Below are 19,385 nucleotides of genomic sequence, written 5' to 3'. Positions count from 1 at the left end.
GTTTCTGATGGGAATTGCAGGCTGAGATAGTGTCCATTTGACCTGATTTATCCATATACAGTTTTATTTTTTTCCTGGAACACTATACTTTTCAATTCACCTAGCTAACTGCTACCTATCTTTAAAGTTTCTGCCTAAAAATTACCTCATGAGAGAAATCTTTGCTGATTTAGTCACTATCCAGCCTAGTAGCTCCATACTTCTTACTTCCAAAACCAAACCGAACCAAAATAAAATGAACAAAAACCTGCAAATCTTGTGTGGCATATACATGCCTCCTACTACTTATTTACTAATGACTTTTAAAATGTTTATGATTTCTTGTTTAAGTTCTGTGGTGTGAAAGGTTACATCTTATTCCCTGTTTGAAGTATTAGGAACAGGCATTGGACATATTGGTTGACTATATGGATGGAGAATGACAATATAATATGACATTTTTCTTATTCAAGTGAATTTTAAACATATTACCACAAATAGGAATAAGATTAACCTTTTACTGAGTCTGTATTACATGTAAGGAGCCATGCTAGATGCTTCTGATGAATTTCTCAATTAATATTTTATAAACTTCTGAGCTATTTTCCATTATATAGACTAAGAGTCTAACGGTTAAAATAGTTAAATATCTTGCCTACCAACCCAGAGACAGATCTGAAATCAAGAGCTAACTGCAAAACTTGTGCACCTGACTTGTATGTATTTGAAATGCTGCATTAGTTCCCTTTTTTTTGTAAATGGGGAAAACTAAATGTAAATGGTGATGTTAAAAATGCTTAGCTCGGCGGGCCGCGGTGGCTCAGCGGGCAAAGTGCTTGCCTGCTATGCCGGAGGACCTCGGTTCGATTCCCGGCCCCAGCCCATGTAACAAATACGGAGAAACAGAATACAATAAAAACAAGAAAATGTTTCCCTTTCTTCCTTCCTTCCTTCCTTCTATCCTTCCTTCCTTCTCTCTGTCTTTCCTTTAAAAAAAAAAAAATGCTTAGCTCACTATGAGAACTAACTTAAGTCATAGGTATGCTATATTTGCTCTTGAAACTATGGGCACTACAAAAATGTTAATTTAATTTCTGAAAGATGTTATTAGTTTATGTATTGCTGTCATAACAAATTACCATAAATTTAGCAGATTAAAACAATGCACATTTATTACAGTTTATAAGTAAAAAATCCAATTCATGTCTGTAGTAGACAGAATACTGGTTCTCCAAAGACATGTGCATCCTAATTCTTGAAACCTACAGCTCTATTACTTTATATAACAAAAAGAATTTTGCAGATGACTAAGGTTGAAGTTCATGACATAAGGAGATTCTATTGGGAGAGTCCAATCCAATCAGATAAGCTATTAAAAGGGAGAGAGTGGAAGGTAAAAGTCTGGGTCAGAAACATATAATCTGATAAGGACTGAATCCATGCTGATGGCATCAAAGGTAGATGAAAAGGATTCTGTGACCTCTGCAAACTAATAGTGCCTTTTAAGTGACATCAGGAAATTGATTCTCCAGAATGGAACCTCTTCTTCTCATACCTTGATCTTAGTCTGGAGAGACTAGGGGCATACTTCTGATTTATAGAACTATAAGATACTACATTTGCATTGTTTTTACCCATTAAGCTTGTGGGAATTTGTTACAGCAGCAATTTAAAACTAATACCAAGTCCACCGGGCAGAAATCAAGGGGTCAACGGGGCTATGTTCTCTAGAAGTCTCACTGTTTTTTTTTTTTTTTTTTTGCTCATTCAGATGTTGACAGAATTAAGTTGCTTGCAGTTATATTGCCAAGGTCTTTACTTCCTTGCTGGCTGTCAGCTGAGGGCCATTCTTAGATTCTAGCACCTCCTCACTCCATGGCCCATGGCTTCCTTCCTCCATTTTCAAAGTCAGCAATGATGAGTCAAATTCTTCTCCCATTTTGAATCTCTTCTGCCTTTTCTTCCATTCCATTTCTCCAGGCCTGGCCACTCTTCTGCCCTCCTCTTTTACTTTTAAGAATTCATGTGATTAGTTTAGGTCCATCTGGATAGTCCAAGGTAACTTTTCATCTCAAGATTCTTAACTTTAATTTCACCTGCAAAGTCCATTTCACCACATAAGGTAAAAGAATCAGAGGTTCCAGGGATTAGGGTGTGGGCATCTTTGGGAGCCATTATTCTACCTACCACAATTCTTTATAACAGTTTGTAATTACACTTGCACATACATTGTAATTTGTCTATGATTTTCAAAGAAAGCAGGAAAAGAAAAATATGTTGGCTACTTTATAAAGGTGCTCAGTTCATTAATTAACTTTGAATAATATGAGTGAAGTTTAGTTTAATTAAAATATATGTTAGGAAGCGATTAATTTTCATGTGACTGTACCCCACATTTAACAGGTACTAATTCTGGAAAGTGTTGTTAAGAACTGAAATAATGACAGTTTAAGGAACAACGAGGGGAGGTCTATGAAAAGGGGAAATTGCCGAAGTCATAAACTGAAATGGTTACAACAGAGGTTTCAAAAGCAAACAAAAGCAAAACACACACATACAGTGAATTAAAAAAAAAAAAAAAAAACCTCTGTGTTGTCATTTGTTCTGTTGCATAGTTACCATTTTACAGCAGCGAGCATCAGAGGAAAATTCTGAAATAAACTCACAATCAAGTGTTTCTTTCCTTCCTACCTGTCTGCCTTCTTTTTTTCCATTCATCCATTCATTCAAAAGATATTAATTGTGCAACAATTTCTGACCAGTGAACAAGACTGCTTCATTTTCAAAGAGCATACAGTATAGTTTATTGGGGAAGCAGAAATACAAATAAACAATTTCAATAAAGTTGTATAAGTGTTGCATTTAGGGGTAAACACAGGGTGCTACGAGAGCCGATTGTGCTTTCATAATTGTGTTGTCATAAATTCAGGGAAGAATTTTAAGAATATGGTGAGGTCAGAACACTGATCTTGTGGTGCTGGTTAGAAGAGAGATTGTACCTATAAGTAGAGATCAGGGCCTGGAAGGTATTGCATGCCATACGAAAAATCTGAATTTTAATTTGAGGAACTATTGGAATGCTTTAAGTAAAAAATTATTACAGATTGGAATATTTACAAATATTATATTTTAAAAAGAATACCTCTGGAATTCTGTTACCAGCTATATTGAAGAACAATGACCTGACTTACTTTTTATGCCATATACTGCTACAGAAATGAACAAAATTTAGGACACAAGTTTTTCAAACATCAGACACAAGGCAGTACTGGATTGTGATCTCTGAAGAAAGGCAAGGAAAGAAGATGAGCCCTACAATTAACTGGTCACCATGACTTTCTATCTGGAAGCAATGTTTAGATGCTGGGCTTAGGGAAGTGGAAACCAAATGGAGTCCAGTAGTCTTTCTGAGATGAGCAAAAAGACAGAATTCAGACAAGTTGAGAAGGTTTACGTTCTAGAGCAGAGTGCTTAAACTAGTCAGTGAGATATTTGGTCATTGGCCAGTCAGAATGCAGAGGACTGTGTGATCATCAGAGCACTCACTGAAGAATCCACAGGGCTCATGCCTTAGTAGTAGGGTTCAACGGAAACTGGAGTAAAGATTCTTCTGTATATTCCATTTTAAAGCTTACAAACAGAGACCAAAGAAATAAAATTTCCTGAAAGTGATGTAGCTTAGTATAGGAAAAAAGTCCAAAACTATTTAAAGGGGGAAAATCTAAATATTCAACACATAACAACAAAATGTCCAGCATACAATTTAAAAATTAGTAGATACTCAAATAATCAGGAAACCTATTTGAATAGACACTCAAATAAGCAGGAAAAAATAAATTAATGGAAAGAGACTTAGAAATGATACAGATGATGAAACTGCCAGATATGAATTTTTAAAAGTTTGGCTATTATAACTATGTTCAGTATTTAAAGGAAAACATGAAAATAATGAGGAGAGGAATGGAAGATAGAAAAAAGCCCAGTGAAAATATGAAAGCAAAATATCTGAAATAAAATATACTTGTTAAAAGTTGTCAAAATTCACCACATAAAAAAAGACTGATAAAGAACAGAGGGTGAGAAGATACAATCATGTGTGCCTTAATTCATATGGCCACAGTCCTTATAAGGAAAGGGAACTGAACAAAAAAACAGAAGACAGAGTCACTGGAAAAGAGAGGAGCAGGCATACAAAACAGAGGAGGAAATATTATGTGACACCATGAGATGGAGGTGTACCAGATGGCTACAGACTCTGGGTCAAAGAAAGCCCTGCCAATACCTTGATATTGGGCAGCTAGCCCCCAAAGCTACAAGACAACACATTCCTCTGTTTAAGAAAACCATTGTGTGGTGTTTGTCATAACAGCCCTTGAAAACTAAGACAACCTCCATAATGAACTTCTCTTGCCAGTGGCCATGGGAAATAGTCACACAAGATTTTCATCAGTATACTTTTAGTATATGCCAGGTTTTCTAAACCTTGGCACCACTGTCCTTTTGGCCTGATAATTCTTTGCTATGGGACATTATTTTTGTGCATAGTAAGATGTTCAGCAGCAACTTAGGGTCCAACAGACTGAATGCCAATTATGCACAGTCGTAGGAACAAAAATATGTTCAGACATTGCAGAAAGTCTTCTTAGGAACAAAATCGTTCTTGGGGGAGACCTACCTGTGTAAGTCAATTCTTTATTCAGAAGCCCCTCCCTCATTTTATCCTTCAGATGATAGCCAGTTAATCACTTAGTTCTAGATTCTTCAACAGGTATCAGACACTAGTCTATCATGTTTCCTATATTACATGGGGTAATATTCCATTGCCTGAGTGATTCTATAGAAGTACTCCAGAACAGGTTTGAAATGAGAGACAAATTCCCCCCAACCTGACACATCTTTTGGGTTTCTGGGGGTGGGGAACACGTAGCAGAGCTTCTCCTAAGGACTCATATGAAAATCCCTCTTTTCAAATTCTTTTAGTCCCACTAGAAGGGAGAGAGGTTTAGGTGTACATTAATTAGTTCTTGGCTGCTCATATTATAGAAGTTATATGGATGTGATGTGAGTCATACCTCACTTTGTTATGTGTTGCCTTAGGCTCTCAGCTTAACATTCTATTTTAATATATTATTACATTAGTTTTGTGACTGAGGGCATGATTTTAGCAATATGGTCTGCACTCCAGGGCCTGGACAGAGAATGGAGCTTTGAATTCTCTGGTATTTAATTCTTCTTTTCATAATTTCACAATGAGAAATAATATTCAGTAAGAATTATATAAAGGAAATTCATTCATTCATTTAATTATTTAAAGTTTTCTTCACAGAATAAGCCAGCATATTAGAAAACTGTATCATTTTATCTTGCTTATTTTGGTAACTCTTAAAATTATATTTACCAAATTTTGCTTTTGAATCATCATACCAATCTACATTGAAGGACACTATGAGAAAAGTCATACGAAAGTTCCTAATACATTTCTATCAGAGAAGTTATTGAGGTCCTTGTCTACTATAATTAATGTGCCCATTTACTGAGGACTTATGGAAGAAATACCGTGTACGTTTTAGTACCAGGAAAATCTCTATTTCTGATATCCTAATTTACTTTTATAATATTATCCATGATCCTATAAACTAGTTGTTTCCCCTTAGGTTCTGAATCACTGAGAAATTCAAAGCTAAGATGATGGAAAATATTCTTTTGATGTCTCTATACATAGTAAGGTTTTGAAGATTATTAAGTATTACATATAGATAGAACAGTACATCAAAAATAAGAACACAAAACCAAATATATTTAGAAAATAGCTATACCATTAAATGGAGCAGAACTGTATTAAAACCAAATAGAATATATGATTTCCTATTGGATATTTCCAGGCAATCTTCGGATCTTATTTTGGTTACAAGCAGAAATAGCCACTGAGTAGACACAAAGCAAAGAAGGCTGGTGTCTAACAGGAATGCTGTCATATTTATGACAATGCCTTGAGATCAACAAAGAGCATTCCAGTGCCTAATCTTGGTGAGTGTGTCAAAAATTATACAGGATCTTTAGAAAGTAGAAATACAATAGTTAACTCCAAATGTGCTCATATGAGTGCCCTCATCCAAAGAAAGGAGGTATTTTAAAATGAAGTACGCTCTGGGTTTCATGGGATCCAGGACAGCATTTTTAACCTCATATAAAGGTCAGTTTCTTCACATGAACAACGGAGATAATACCAAGCTGATGGGGCCATGATGAACATTAAATACAAGAATGTATATAAAATTCTGGGCGGGCCGCGGTGGCTCAGCGGGCAAAGTGCTTGCCTGCCATGCCGGAGGACCTCGGTTCGATTCCCGGCCCCAGCCCATGTAAAAAACAAACAAACAAACAAAATACAATAAAACAAGAAAATGTTTAAAGATGTTTCCTTTCCTTCCTTCTATCCTTCCTTCCTTCTCTCTGTCTTTAAAAAAAAAAAAAAAAAAAAAAAAAAAAGAATGTATATAAAATTCTGCGCAAAATCCCGATAAAATAAAATGCAAAAATGTATTACTACTAATAAAATTGAAACTATGAAGCACTGTTCAGTACCTACAGCAGTTGTTTTTCACAAGTAAGAATTCTGTTGTCATATCTTACAACATAATTTTATTTTGTACACCAAGCCCTACACAGCTAGAATAGTAGTTTAATAGTTTAAAGTGTAAGAAACAACACAGATGCCTATTTCCAGCCGGTACTGATAATGTTCACTCACAATAATGCAGAGCCTCTTTGACCGCTATCACACTATTTGTACCTTGTGACTTTTTTTTCTGGCCTCTTGTTAGCTTCTTTTGAATCAGCCCATCTTTCCTATTTTTAGTTCAAAGAAAGAAAGTGAAATATATAATAAGAATGAGACCAAATAAAATTCTGTTTCAACTCCTTTCCACAGATTCTAATAACTCTTTTCTCGTTTTGAGTGAAGTTGGAGTTACAGAACAAGGAACTCTGGCAACAAAACGGCTTGGGTGCTTGTTAGTTTTCACAGACTTGGTCCTTACAATCCTAGACCTACTGAACCAGTATCTATGAGGATATCTCTATGTAAACAAGCACGATCTGAAGCTCCCATGCACATTGATATCAATGGGACACTGTGGAAACAGTTCCCTAACCACTCCCTTTTACTATTATTTTATATTTTGTCCCACTGTGTGATTGCAGGCTTACTTTCCCTGCAAAAAAAAAAAAAAGTGCTTCCAGTTGCAATGTCAAATTAAATCATCCACAAAATTTAAATTGCACAAGGAAAAAAGTGAGATATTATATTTTATATTATACTGGGGAAGAATCGTTACCCTTTCTTTTTTCCTCTCTTACTTCCCAACACATAAACTTTCTTAAGAGGGATAAATTATGATTTGAAAATATGTGACTGCAAAGGAACCGGCTGTTACTGTTTATGTGGTTGTTTGTAGCTACGTTCTGTCTAACCAGGTTGAATCCATTACTAGCAAAGTATTATTTACTGTTTCTCTGAACGGAGCCATATGTCCTCGGTCTGCACCGTGTGAAACCTCTATTATGTTCCGTTTGTAAGTACTATAACTTATCTGAACGCATTTGTCTACATATGTCGTAGTCTAATAAAACCATTTTCTCCAAGCACAATAGTTGCAGTTATAGAAGTTTCAACTGGATATCAGAAAAATCTTGTTTACATTTTTACTGTGCCTACAACTCAACATTATAGCTTTATATGTCTTTCAGCATATTTGTTCCTCAGTTTTGCATCTGCAAAATAGGAATTGTTTCATTCTTGTTCGTAATATTACTTCTGTTGAGTAAACCCCAGTTACTGACAGTTTTCTTTTCTGCCTGCTGAACAGAAACTTTTCTGCCTGCTGAACAGAAATAGAACACTTACGTAGATCTTTAGAGCTGATCCTGATAATATGCCTCATCTCTCCTGAGTGTCTATATATTATTTTATAATTTTGATCAAGATTCAGGGACTTAATGTATTACTATTATAATGTTTTTGCATATTTTATTGTGAAATATAAGGCATATACAAAAAAGCAAAAATTTCAAAGTACATTATAACAAATAGCTATAGAACAGATTTTAGAGTTTGGTGTGGGTTCTAGTACCATGATTTTATGTTTTTCCTTCTAGCTGTTCTAAGACACTGGATACTACATAAAATATCAATATAATGATTTAGCAGTCATACACACTTGTTAAATCCTACCATCTCTGGTATAACTCCTCCTTCTTCCTTGATCTTTCTCCTGATCATTAGAGGTATTTGGGCTATGTCCATTCTAAAGGTGTTGATACTATGGATGGGGGGATGGAATTGGTTGATGTTTTGGAGAGGCTGGGCCTTTTGGATTTCAGGACTTATCTGGCCTGGGAACCTATATGGAGGTTGTAGGTTTCTCGAAAGTAATCGTAGCGTGTGAAACTTTTGTAGAATCTCAGATAGAGCGTTAGGTGTTCTTTAGGGTTAAGGAATGGTTTTGTTTGGGATTTGGCAAGCCTTAGTAATGAGCAATATCTAACTGAAGCTTGCATAAGAGAAGCCTCCAGAATAGCCTCTTGACTGTATGTGAAATCTCTTAGCCACTGACACCTTATTTTGTTACATTTCTTTTTCCCCTTTTGATCAGGAAAGTGTTGCTGGTCCCATGATACCAGGGCTTATCCCTGGGTGTCATGCCCCAAATTGCCAGGGAGACTTGCATCCCTGAGTGTCATGCCCCAAGAAGTGGGGAGGGTAACGATATTACGTACAGAATTCGGCTTAGAGATCTAAGCCACAAAAAAAGGTTTTCTGGAATAACTCTTAGGCATAACTATAACATACTATTTTTTTTAAGCTGTACCCAATATATAACAGTGCTTTAGTTCCAGAAGGAAATACCATTCTCCAGTACATGTTCCTTGGTTAACATTATTTTAGATGTCATAATAAAGAACATAAAGGCCAATCTTGGTTGCTAGGATATATTATTTATTTTTTGGGATGCTTGAAACTTGGCATTTTGCTTATATTAATAGTTTAGTTTTATAAATAATTGGACTCTATTTTTTACAAATTCCAAATAGTTACAGCTATCACTTATCCTCAACTAGCATTAAAAGTAACACACCTGACATTTTTTTATAATGCATTCAGTTTTTCTAAAAACAAAACACACACACACACAAATAGAAGCAGTGTTCCTTTTTTACTACATTTCTGTTTACTTTATATACTTCTCCGTTTTTGTTCTTACAGTCCATTCTCTACCCAGTTCCCTTTTTGTCTGCTTAGGAGACTGCCTCCTTGCACCAATCCCTTGATCTCTCTTTAAAAAAAAAAACAAAAAAACACCTCAGTAAGTCCACAGGAAAAAAGAATCCATGAGATTTTCTATTATGGACAGAAAAGTTCTACTTTCCTTATATGTGAAGCTGGTGCTGGAAAAATGGATAAACCAAGGTTTTGGGTTATAAGATTTCACAGAAAAGAGTTTGAGGAAATCAAATTATCCCTCTCTCTGGGGAAAGAGTTCTAAAATCCTTTATGTTCTTGCCCCTCACATATTAAGCCCTTGGTTTCTGCAAAAGGAACATTTGACGTAGCCTTTCTTAAATGCAAACCAACAGGATGATATATGAGGCTGACTAAGAAGATTTTATTCTTAGCTTCCTACTCTCCCCATAGTCAACAGTGTCCAAATTTAGAAAACTCCAAAGTTCTGCCTTATTCGTACATAGTAAATATTCGTTACATTTGTTAAATGAAGGAATGAAAGGTACTGAACAAAAGAATAATAGAACCTAAACCAAGAATAAATATGCAAAGTAATGAACTGGCTTTTACAGAGTTTGAGCATCACTGCATCTGCCCACCTCTTAACTGCTGTGCGCTGTGTCCTCTTCCCAGTGCTAAGGCTAAGAATAGAGACAAGAATGTCATTATCATGACTCCTGCTCACCTCACTCTAGCAACGACGACCTGTCATTTTCACCGAATCCAAGATCTTTCGAACATCACCGGGCAGACTAGGTAGGACCTGTTAGTCTTTGTAACGTTAAGTTCAAAGTCAGAGAGGCAGTAACTTTAGAGTATTTAAGAGTCAAAAATTTCTAGTGAAAAAACAAAAACAAAACAAAAAAACATTACTTGAACCCACAAAGGGCTATCTGCTAAATATGTTAGATGCATCTCATATAGTACCTATGCACTAAGGAAAAGAAACCTAAACTGAAAAGGTAGTTAGTGATAAAAATATATAATGGACTATGACCTTAAGATTATTTGATATTATAATATTATGAAAGAATAAGAAATGATGGATATATTGAAGAAAAATATGAATGCAGATATGATGCGATTTTCAACAGTAATTATATGATTTTTAAACAAATAAAGCAAGTTTTATTAACACTGTCCATTGTACAATATCGTGACAGTGTATATGGGACTATATTGGTAGACAGAAGGAATATACTGTCCCAATAAGAATGATCCAACCTAATGACTCTAACAATGCCATCTCTATGGAACAGGAGGAAAAAGAGACTCATTTGGGGCGGACCACGGTGGCTCAGCAGACAGAGTTCTTGCCTGCCAGCCGGAGACCCGGGTTCGATTCCTGGTGCCTGCCCATACAAGGAAAAAAAAAAAAGAAGACTCTTTTGAAGCCCCAGGTATCTGTGTCCATACAGCTAAGTCAAGAAAAGTGGAGAAATGAGCCATCCTTATACATAGCTGCGATGATAAGATGGGAAAAAAACAGCTTTGCCAACTATCAAACATATCCCTTACTGATTTTCCTTGCACCTAAAATTCCTGTTATTATCAATTATATTTTCAGTTTAAGGCAATTTTCTTTTCTAAAAACTGTTGCTAAAATGTAAATGCTTTAACTAAAAAGTAAAGCTTATATACCTATCTGTGCCTATTTCCATTAACAGACCTAAATTCAAATCCCGCCACCATGTTACTAAGCAAGTTGCTTGACCTGGTTTCAACAACCACAATTTTTGTCTTTGATGAATTTGTCACATCAAAGGAGCCATGAGAGAGAGGAGGAGATACAGGACAAAATAAAGCAGAACCAAGTTTTGACAAGCAGTACTGTGCAGATGCTTTGATGACTGTCAAACTTCACGTCTCATCACAATCTGCCCACTAGGGAGTACAATTATTAGCAATCCTTGCTTCCTTCCTCTGGATTCTTTCATTGCTGGAAATCAATAGTTAAAACAATTACCTTTACTTGGAAGAGTAAGGTTAATGGTGCTTGCAGAGAAAACATCAGCCAGCACAGCAATATCATTTCAAATTATAACAAACAGGTAGATGCAAATCAGATCAGATAGAAGTTTTTACTTATAGCATGATAAGAGGGAAAATCAGAGATACAACATGTTTGTACGTTTAAACACAAAATATTGACCCTGACAGAGATTTAGAAGAGTAAATTTATTTTTACAAGGTCTGGAAAGAAATTTACTCGAAAAAATAATGTGTGCTTGGCAATCCTCATTCCCTGAAGATTTCTGGTATTCACACCCCTTTTATTTTAAGACTTTTAGGATGTTGAATACCCTTTCTCTTAGTCTCAAATCATACCCGGGGAAAGCATGTCTTTAGTTGATGATGGAGGTCAGCTGCAGAAATACTTAACAAGTATAAATAATGCTTTTAAAAGAAAATGTGGGGCGGTGCGATGGTGACGGGGTGGTATGATGGTGGCTCAGTGGCAGACTTCTTGCCTGCTATACTGGAGACCCAGATTTGATTCCAAGTGCCTGCCCATGCAAAAAAAAAAAAAAAAAAAAGTGGGTTTTATCCAGTTGTTATCCAGTTGAATACTTATTGATGAAATATTCCATGATTGTCATTGTTTTAACAATTAGACTATAATGGTGAACAGGAGAGAAAATGTTCCTGTTCTCATTGACATTTGAGTCTAGTGAGGGTACAAGAAAGTGAAAGTAAAAAGCAAACACAAAAGAAAATATCAGATAATTATACTTTCTTGGCAGGGTATTAAAACAAAGCAAGGTTCCTGAAACTTGACACTATCGACATTCTGGGCCATTTAATTCTTTGTTGTGCAGTGCAGACCTGTACCTTGTAGAATGTTTAGAGCTTCCCAGGCTGCTCTACCCACTAAATGCCAATTGCAGCTTCCTCCTCTCCCCCATCTCAAACAACTTTTGCATAAATTTCCATATATTCCCTGGGGGGCATTACTGTCCTTAGTTGCAAAACACTGAAATAAAGTGATGTGACAGAGCTATTGGGTCACTGGATAAATGAAATATGATGGTCACAAAAGGCCATTTAAGTTGAGGCTTAAATGTCATGGTGGATCCATCCATGTGGAGATTGGGGGAAGAGTGATCTAGCAAAGGAAACAGTTAATGAAACAAAGAGGAACAAGAATGGCAGGTCTGAAGGGTAGAAAGGTCAGTAGGGGAAAGAGAAGTGAGTGAGAGAGAGAGAGAGAGAGAGAGAGAGAGAGATATCTAAGGATATCTAAGGATAATGAGGTGGTGGTGTAACCTTTTCATAAATGAAATTTTACTACCTGGCTAATGATTTTTTAAAAAAATCTGGCTTCTTTCTGGAGAACAGATTGAGGGGCATGAGTAGAAGACAGAAGACTGGTTAGGAGGCAATATCTGTAGAATAGTGAGATAATGATGCACGAGTATCTGTGAAAATTTAAGTTATTCACCAAACATAACTTGGCATATGTACACTGTACATGTTTATTTTCTTCTCATACCCTTCTCTTGTATACAGGCTGCTTCCTTTCTTTCCTAGCCTCAGAAAGTGTACCATAAATCACCAATTTTCATTAATTCATTTACTTATGCAACAAATATTTATTAAATAATAGAAACTGCATGAAAGGATTTTTTTTTTTTTTTTACATGGGCAGGCACCGGGAATCAAACCCGGGTCCTTGGGCATGGCAGGCAAGCATTCTTACCTGCTGAGCCACCATGGCCTGCCCTGCATGAAAGGATTTTAAAAGAAAAGATCCCTCTCATTAAGGAGTTAACCATTCACTGAGTATAATGTTTCATATAATAATATATTATGTCCATGCTTTCTGTTTCATACCATCAGAACGATCTTTTAGAATTTGTTCATCTTGTCTGTATGGCAGTAAGGAAAAAGAGGATCAATGACCATTGAAGTTAGGTAGACCTGAGTTTTCACTGACTTGACTTGGGTAAAACCTTTAACATTGTTTGATTTGTTTACTTATCTATAAAATATAGGAACTATATCCTTTGCACATGGATGAGCGAAATAGAAGAAAAATATTTTGACTATTTTATTTTATAGTCAAGAACTATAAATTAAAATTTTTACAGCTTTATTGAGATATAACTGCCCTACAATAAATTGCACATAATTAAAAATACAACCTGATAAGTTTTTTTATTAATTAAAAAAAATTAACTAACACAACATTTAGAAATCATTCCATTCTACATATGCAATCAGTAATTCTTAATATCATCACATAGATGTATGATCATCATTTCTTAGTACATATGCATCGACTTAGAAAAAGAAATAGCAAGACAACAGAAAAAGAAATAAAATGATAATATAGAGAAAAAATAAAAATAAAAATAAAAAATACAAAAATATATAAGAAAAAAAAACAACTATAGCTCAGATGCAGCTTCATTCAGTGTTTTAACATAATTACATTACAATTAGGTAGTATTGTGCTGTCCATTCTTTTTTTTTTTTTTTAGAAATCATACCATTCTACATATGCAATCAGTAATTCTTGACATCATCACATAGATGCATGATCATCGTTTCTTAGTACATTTGCATCGGTTTAGAAGAACTAGCAATATAACCAAAAAAGATATAGAATGTTAATATAGAGAAAAAAAATAAAAGTAATAATAGTAAGAACAAAACAAAACAAAACAAAAACCTATAGCTCGGATGCAGCTTCATTCAGTGTTTTAACATGATTACTTTACAATTAGGTATTATTGTGCTGTCCATTTTTGAGTTTTTGTATCTAGTCCTATTGCACAGTCTGTATCCCATCAGCTCTAATTACCCATTATCTTACCCTGTTTCTAACTCCTGCTGAACTCTGTTACCAATGACATATTCCAAGTTTATTCTCGAATGTCGGTTCACATCATTGGGACCATACAGTATTTGTCTTTTAGTTTTTGGCTAGACTCACTCAGCATAATGTTCTCTAGGTCCATCCATGTTACTACATGCTTCATAAGTTTATCCTGCCTTAAAGTTGCATAATATTCCATCGTATGTATATACCACAGTTTGTTTAGCCACTCGTCTGTTGATGGACATTTTGGCTGTTTCCATCTCTTTGCAATTGTAAATAACGCTGCTATAAACATTGGTGTGCAAATGTCCGTTTGAGTTTTTGCCCTTAATTCCTTTGAGTAGATTCCCAGCAATGGTATTGCTGGGTTGTATGGCAATTCTATATTCAGCTTTTTGAGGAACCGCCAAACTGCCTTCCACAGTGGTTGCACCATTTGACATTCCCACCAAGAGTGGATAAGTGTGCCTCTTTCTCCGCATCCTCTCCAGCACTTGTCATTTTCTGTTTTGTTGATAATGGCCATTCTGGTGGGTGTGAGATGATATCTCATTGTGGTTTTGATTTGCATTTCTCTAATGGCCATGGGCATTGAGCATCTCTTCATGTGCCTTTTGGCCATTTGTATTTCCTCCTCTGAGAGGTGTCTATTCAAATCTTTTTCCCATTTTGTAATTGGGTTGGCTGTCTTTTTGTTGTTGAGTTGAACAATCTCATTATAAATTCTGGATACTAGACCTTTATCTGATATGTCGTTTCCAAATATTGATTCCCATTGTGTAGGCTGTCTTTCTACTTTTTTGATGAAGTTCTTTGATGCACAAAAGTGTTTAATTTTGAGGAGTTCCCATTTATTTATTTCCTTCTTCAGTGCTCTTGCTTTAGGTTTAAGGTCCATAAAACTGCCTCCAATTGTAAGATTCATAAGATATCTCCCTACATTTTCCTCTAACTGTTTTATGGTCTTAGACCTAATGTTTAGATCTTTGATCCATTTTGAGTTAACTTTTGTGTAGGGTGTGAGATATGGGTCTTCTTTCATTCTTTTGCATATGGATATCCAGTTCTCTAGGCACCATTTGTTGAAGAGACTGTTCTGTCCCAGGTGAGTTGGCTTGACTGCCTTATCAAAGATCAAATGTCCATAGATGAGAGGGTCTATACCTGAGCATTCTATTTGATTCCATTGGTCGATACATCTATCTTTATGCCAATACCATGCTGTTTTGACCACTGTGGCTTCATAATATGCCTTAAAGTCAGGCAGTGCAAGACCTCCAGCTTCGTTTTTTTTCCTCAAGATGTTTTTAGCAATTGGGGGCACCTTGCCCTTCCAGATAAATTTGCTTATTGGTTTTTCTATTTCTGAAAAATACGTTGTTGGGATTTTGATTGGTATTGCATTGAATCTGTAAATCAATTTAGGTAGGATTTGACATCTTAACTATATTTAGTCTTCCAATCCATGAACACGGTATGCCCTTCCATCTATTTAGGTCTTCTGTGGTTTCTTTTAGCAGTTTTTTGTAGTTTTCTTTATATAGGTTTTTTGTCTCTTTAGTTAAATTTATTCCTAGGTATTTTATTCTTTTAGTTGCAATTGTAAATGGGATTCGTTTCTTGATTTCCCCCTCCGCTTGTTCATTGCTAGTGTATAGAAATGCTACAGATTTTTGAATGTTGATCTTGTAACCTGCTACTTTGCTGTACTCATTTATTAGCTCTAGTAGTTTTGTTGTGGATTTTTCCGGGTTTTCAACGTATAATATCATATCGTCTGCAAACAGTGATAGTTTTACTTCTTCCTTTCCAATTTTGATGCCTTGTATTTCTTTTTCTTGTCTAATTGCTCTGGCTAGAACCTCCAACACAATGTTGAATAATAGTGGTGATAGTGGACATCCTTGTCTTGTTCCTGATCTTAGGGGGAAAGTTTTCAATTTTTCCCCATTGAGGATGATATTAGCTGTGGGTTTTTCATATATTCCCTCTATCATTTTAAGGAAGTTCCCTTGTATTCCTATCCTTTGAAGTGTTTTCAACAGGAAAGGATGTTGAATCTTGTCAAATGCCTTCTCTGCATCAATTGAGATGATCATGTGATTTTTCTGCTTTGATTTGTTGATACGGTGTATTACATTAATTGATTTTCTTATGTTGAACCATCCTTGCATACCTGGGATGAATCCTACTTGGTCATGATGAATAATTCTTTTAATGTGTTGTTGGATACGATTTGATAGAATTTTATTGAGGATTTTTGCATCTATATTCATTAGAGAGAGTGGCCTGTAGTTTTCTTTTTTTGTAATATCTTTGCCTGGTTTTGGTATGAGGGTGATGTTGGCTTCATAGAATGAATTAGGTAGTTTTCCCTCCGCTTCGATTTTTTTGAAGAGTTTGAGGAGAGTTGGTACTAATTCTTTCTGGAATGTTTGGTAGAATTCAGATGTGAAGCTGTCTGGTCCTGGACTTTTCTTTTTAGGAAGCTTTTGAATGACTGATTCAATTTGTTTACTTGTGATTGGTTTGTTGAGGTCATCTATGTCTTCTTGAGTCAAAGTTGGTTGTTCATGTCTTTCCAGGAACCCGTCCATTTCCTCCAAATTGTTGTATTTATTAGCGTAAAGTTGTTCATAGTATCCTGTTATTACCTCCTTTATTTCTGTGAGGTCAGTAGTTATGTCTCCTCTTCCATTTCTGATCTTATTTATTTGCATCCTCTCTCTTCTTCTTTTTGTCAATCTTGCTAAGGGCCCATCAATCTTATTGATTTTCTCATAGAACCAACTTCTGGCCTTATTGATTTTCTCTATTGTTTTCATGTTTTCAATTTCATTTATTTCTGCTCTAATCTTTGTTATTTCTTTCCTTTTGCTTGCTTTGGGATTAGTTTGCTGTTCTTTCTCCAGTGCTTCCAAATGGATAGTTAATTCCTGAATTTTTTACTTTTCTTCTTTTCTGATATAGGCATTTAGGGCAATAAATTTCCCTCTTAGCACTGCCTTTGCTGCGTCCCATAAGTTTTGATATGTTGTGTTTTCATTTTCATTCACCTCGAGGTATTTGCTAATTTCTCTAGCAATTTCTTCTTTGACCCAGTCGTTGTTTAGGAGTGTGTTGTTGAGCCTCCACATATTTGTGAATTTTCTGGCACTCCGCCTATTATTGATTTCCAACTTCATTCCTTTATGATCTGAGAAAGTGTTGTGTATGATTTCAATCTTTTTAAATTTGTTAAGACTTGCTTTGTGACCCAGCATATGGTCTATCTTTGAGAATGATCCATGAGCACTTGAGAAAAAGGTGTATCCTGCTGTTGTGGGATGTAATGTCCTATAAATGTCTGTTAAGTCTAGCTCATTTATAGTAATATTCAGATTCTCTATTTCTTTATTGATCCTCTGTCTAGATGTTCTGTCCATTGATGAGAGTGGTGAATTGAAGTCTCCAACTATTATGGTATATGAGTCTATTTCCCTTTTCAGTGTTTGTAGTGTATTCTTCACGTATTTGGGGCATTCTGGTTCAGTGCATAAATATTTATGATTGTTATGTCTTCTTGTTTAATTGTTCCTTTTATTAGTAGATAGTGTCCTTCTTTGTCTCTTTTAACTGTTTTACATTTGAAGTCTAATTTGTTGGATATTAGTGTAGCCACTCCTGCTCTTTTCTGGTTGTTATTTGCATGAAATATCTTTTCCCAACCTTTCACTTTCAACCTATGTTTATCTTTGGGTCTAAAATGTGTTTCCTGTAGACAGCATATAGAAGGATCCTGTTTTTTAATCCATTCTGCCAGTCTATGTCTTTTGATTGGGGAATTCAGTCCATTGACATTTAGTGTTATTACTGTTTGGATAATATTTTCCTCTAACATTTTCCCTTTTGTATTATATATATCATATCTGATTTTCCTTCTTTCTACACTCTTCTCCATACCTCTCTCTTCTGTCTTTTCGTATCTGACTCTAGTGCTCCCTTTAGTATTTCTTGCAGAGCTGGTCTCTTGGTCACAAATTCTGTCAGTGACTTTTTGTCTGAGAATGTTTTAATTTCTCCCTCATTTTTGAAGGACAATTTTGCTGGATATAGGAGTCTTGGTTGGCAGTTTTTCTCTTTTAGTAATTTAAATATATCATCCCACTGTCTTCTAGCTTCCATGGTTTCTGCTGAGAAATCTACACATAGTCTTATTGGGTTTCCCTTGTATGTGATGGATTGTTTTTCTCTTCCTGCTTTCAAGATCCTCTCTTTCTCTTTGACCTCTGACATTCTAACTAGTAATTGTCTTGGAGAATGCCTATTTGGGTCTAATCTCTTTGGGGTGCGCTGCACTTCTTGGATCTGTAATTTTAGGTCTTTCATAAGAGTTGGGAAATTTTCAGTGATAATTTCTTCCATTAGTTTTTCTCCTCCTTTTCCCTTCTCTTCTCCTTCTGGGACACCCACAACACGTATATTTGTGCGCTTCATATTGTCCTTGAGTTCCCTGATACCCTGTTCAAATTTTTCCATTCTTTTCCCAATATTTTCTGTTTCTTTTTAGAATTCAGATGTTCCATCCTCCAAATCACTAATTCTATCTTCTGTCTCTTTAAATCTATCATTGTAGGTATCCATCGTTTTTTCCATCTTTTCTACTTTATCCTTCACTTCCATAAGTTCTGTCATTGGTTTTTTCAGTTTTTCTATTTCTTCTTTATGTTCAGCCCATGTCCTCTTCATGTCCTCCCTCAATTTATCGATTTCATTTTTGAAGAGGTTTTCCATTTCTGTTCGTATATTCAGCATTAGTTGTCTCAGCTCTTGTATCTCATTTGAACTATTGGTTTGTTCCTTTGACTGGGCCATATTCTCAATCTTCTGAGTGTGGACAGTTATCTTCTGCTGCTGGCGTCTGGGCATTTAGTCAGATTTCCCTAGGTGTCGGACCCAACAAGGTTGTAAGATTTTTCTGTGAAATCTCTGGGTTCTGTTTTTCTTATCCTGCCCAGTAGGTGGCGCTCGTGGCACACGTTTGTCTGCGGGTCCCACCAGTAAAAGGTGCTGTGGGTCCTTTAACTTTGGAAAACTCTCGCCGTCCGGGAGGTTTGCTAGCCGAAGCGGCTTGGAAGAGTGCCAGCCGGCCCGGGGTCCGAACGCGGGGAGGGTCGCTGGCTGCTGCAGCCCGGGAAAGCGCCCGTCTGAATTTCCTAGTCGGCCCGGGTCGCCAAGCTTGGCGGGAGGGCGCCAGCCGCAGCGGCCCGCCTGGGAGAGTGCACGTTCCCGGGGAGTCACGGGTTTGGAAGGGCCCCC

The 19,385-nt window shown here is 36.1% G+C and overlaps 1 protein-coding gene across 1 annotated transcript in view; it reads right to left on the bottom strand.

Annotated features, from left to right (window-relative positions):
• Window positions 1–19,385, bottom strand: part of NEGR1 (neuronal growth regulator 1) — an 886,099-nt gene that overhangs the window by 287,833 nt on the left and 578,881 nt on the right. The window lies entirely within an intron of this gene.

Source organism: Tamandua tetradactyla, chromosome 11 (genome assembly GCF_023851605.1).
Source record: "Tamandua tetradactyla isolate mTamTet1 chromosome 11, mTamTet1.pri, whole genome shotgun sequence".
Taxonomy (NCBI): domain Eukaryota; kingdom Metazoa; phylum Chordata; class Mammalia; order Pilosa; family Myrmecophagidae; genus Tamandua; species Tamandua tetradactyla.
The sequence above is the reverse complement of the archived record's forward strand: the minus strand, read 5'-3'. Positions and strand labels throughout refer to the sequence as shown.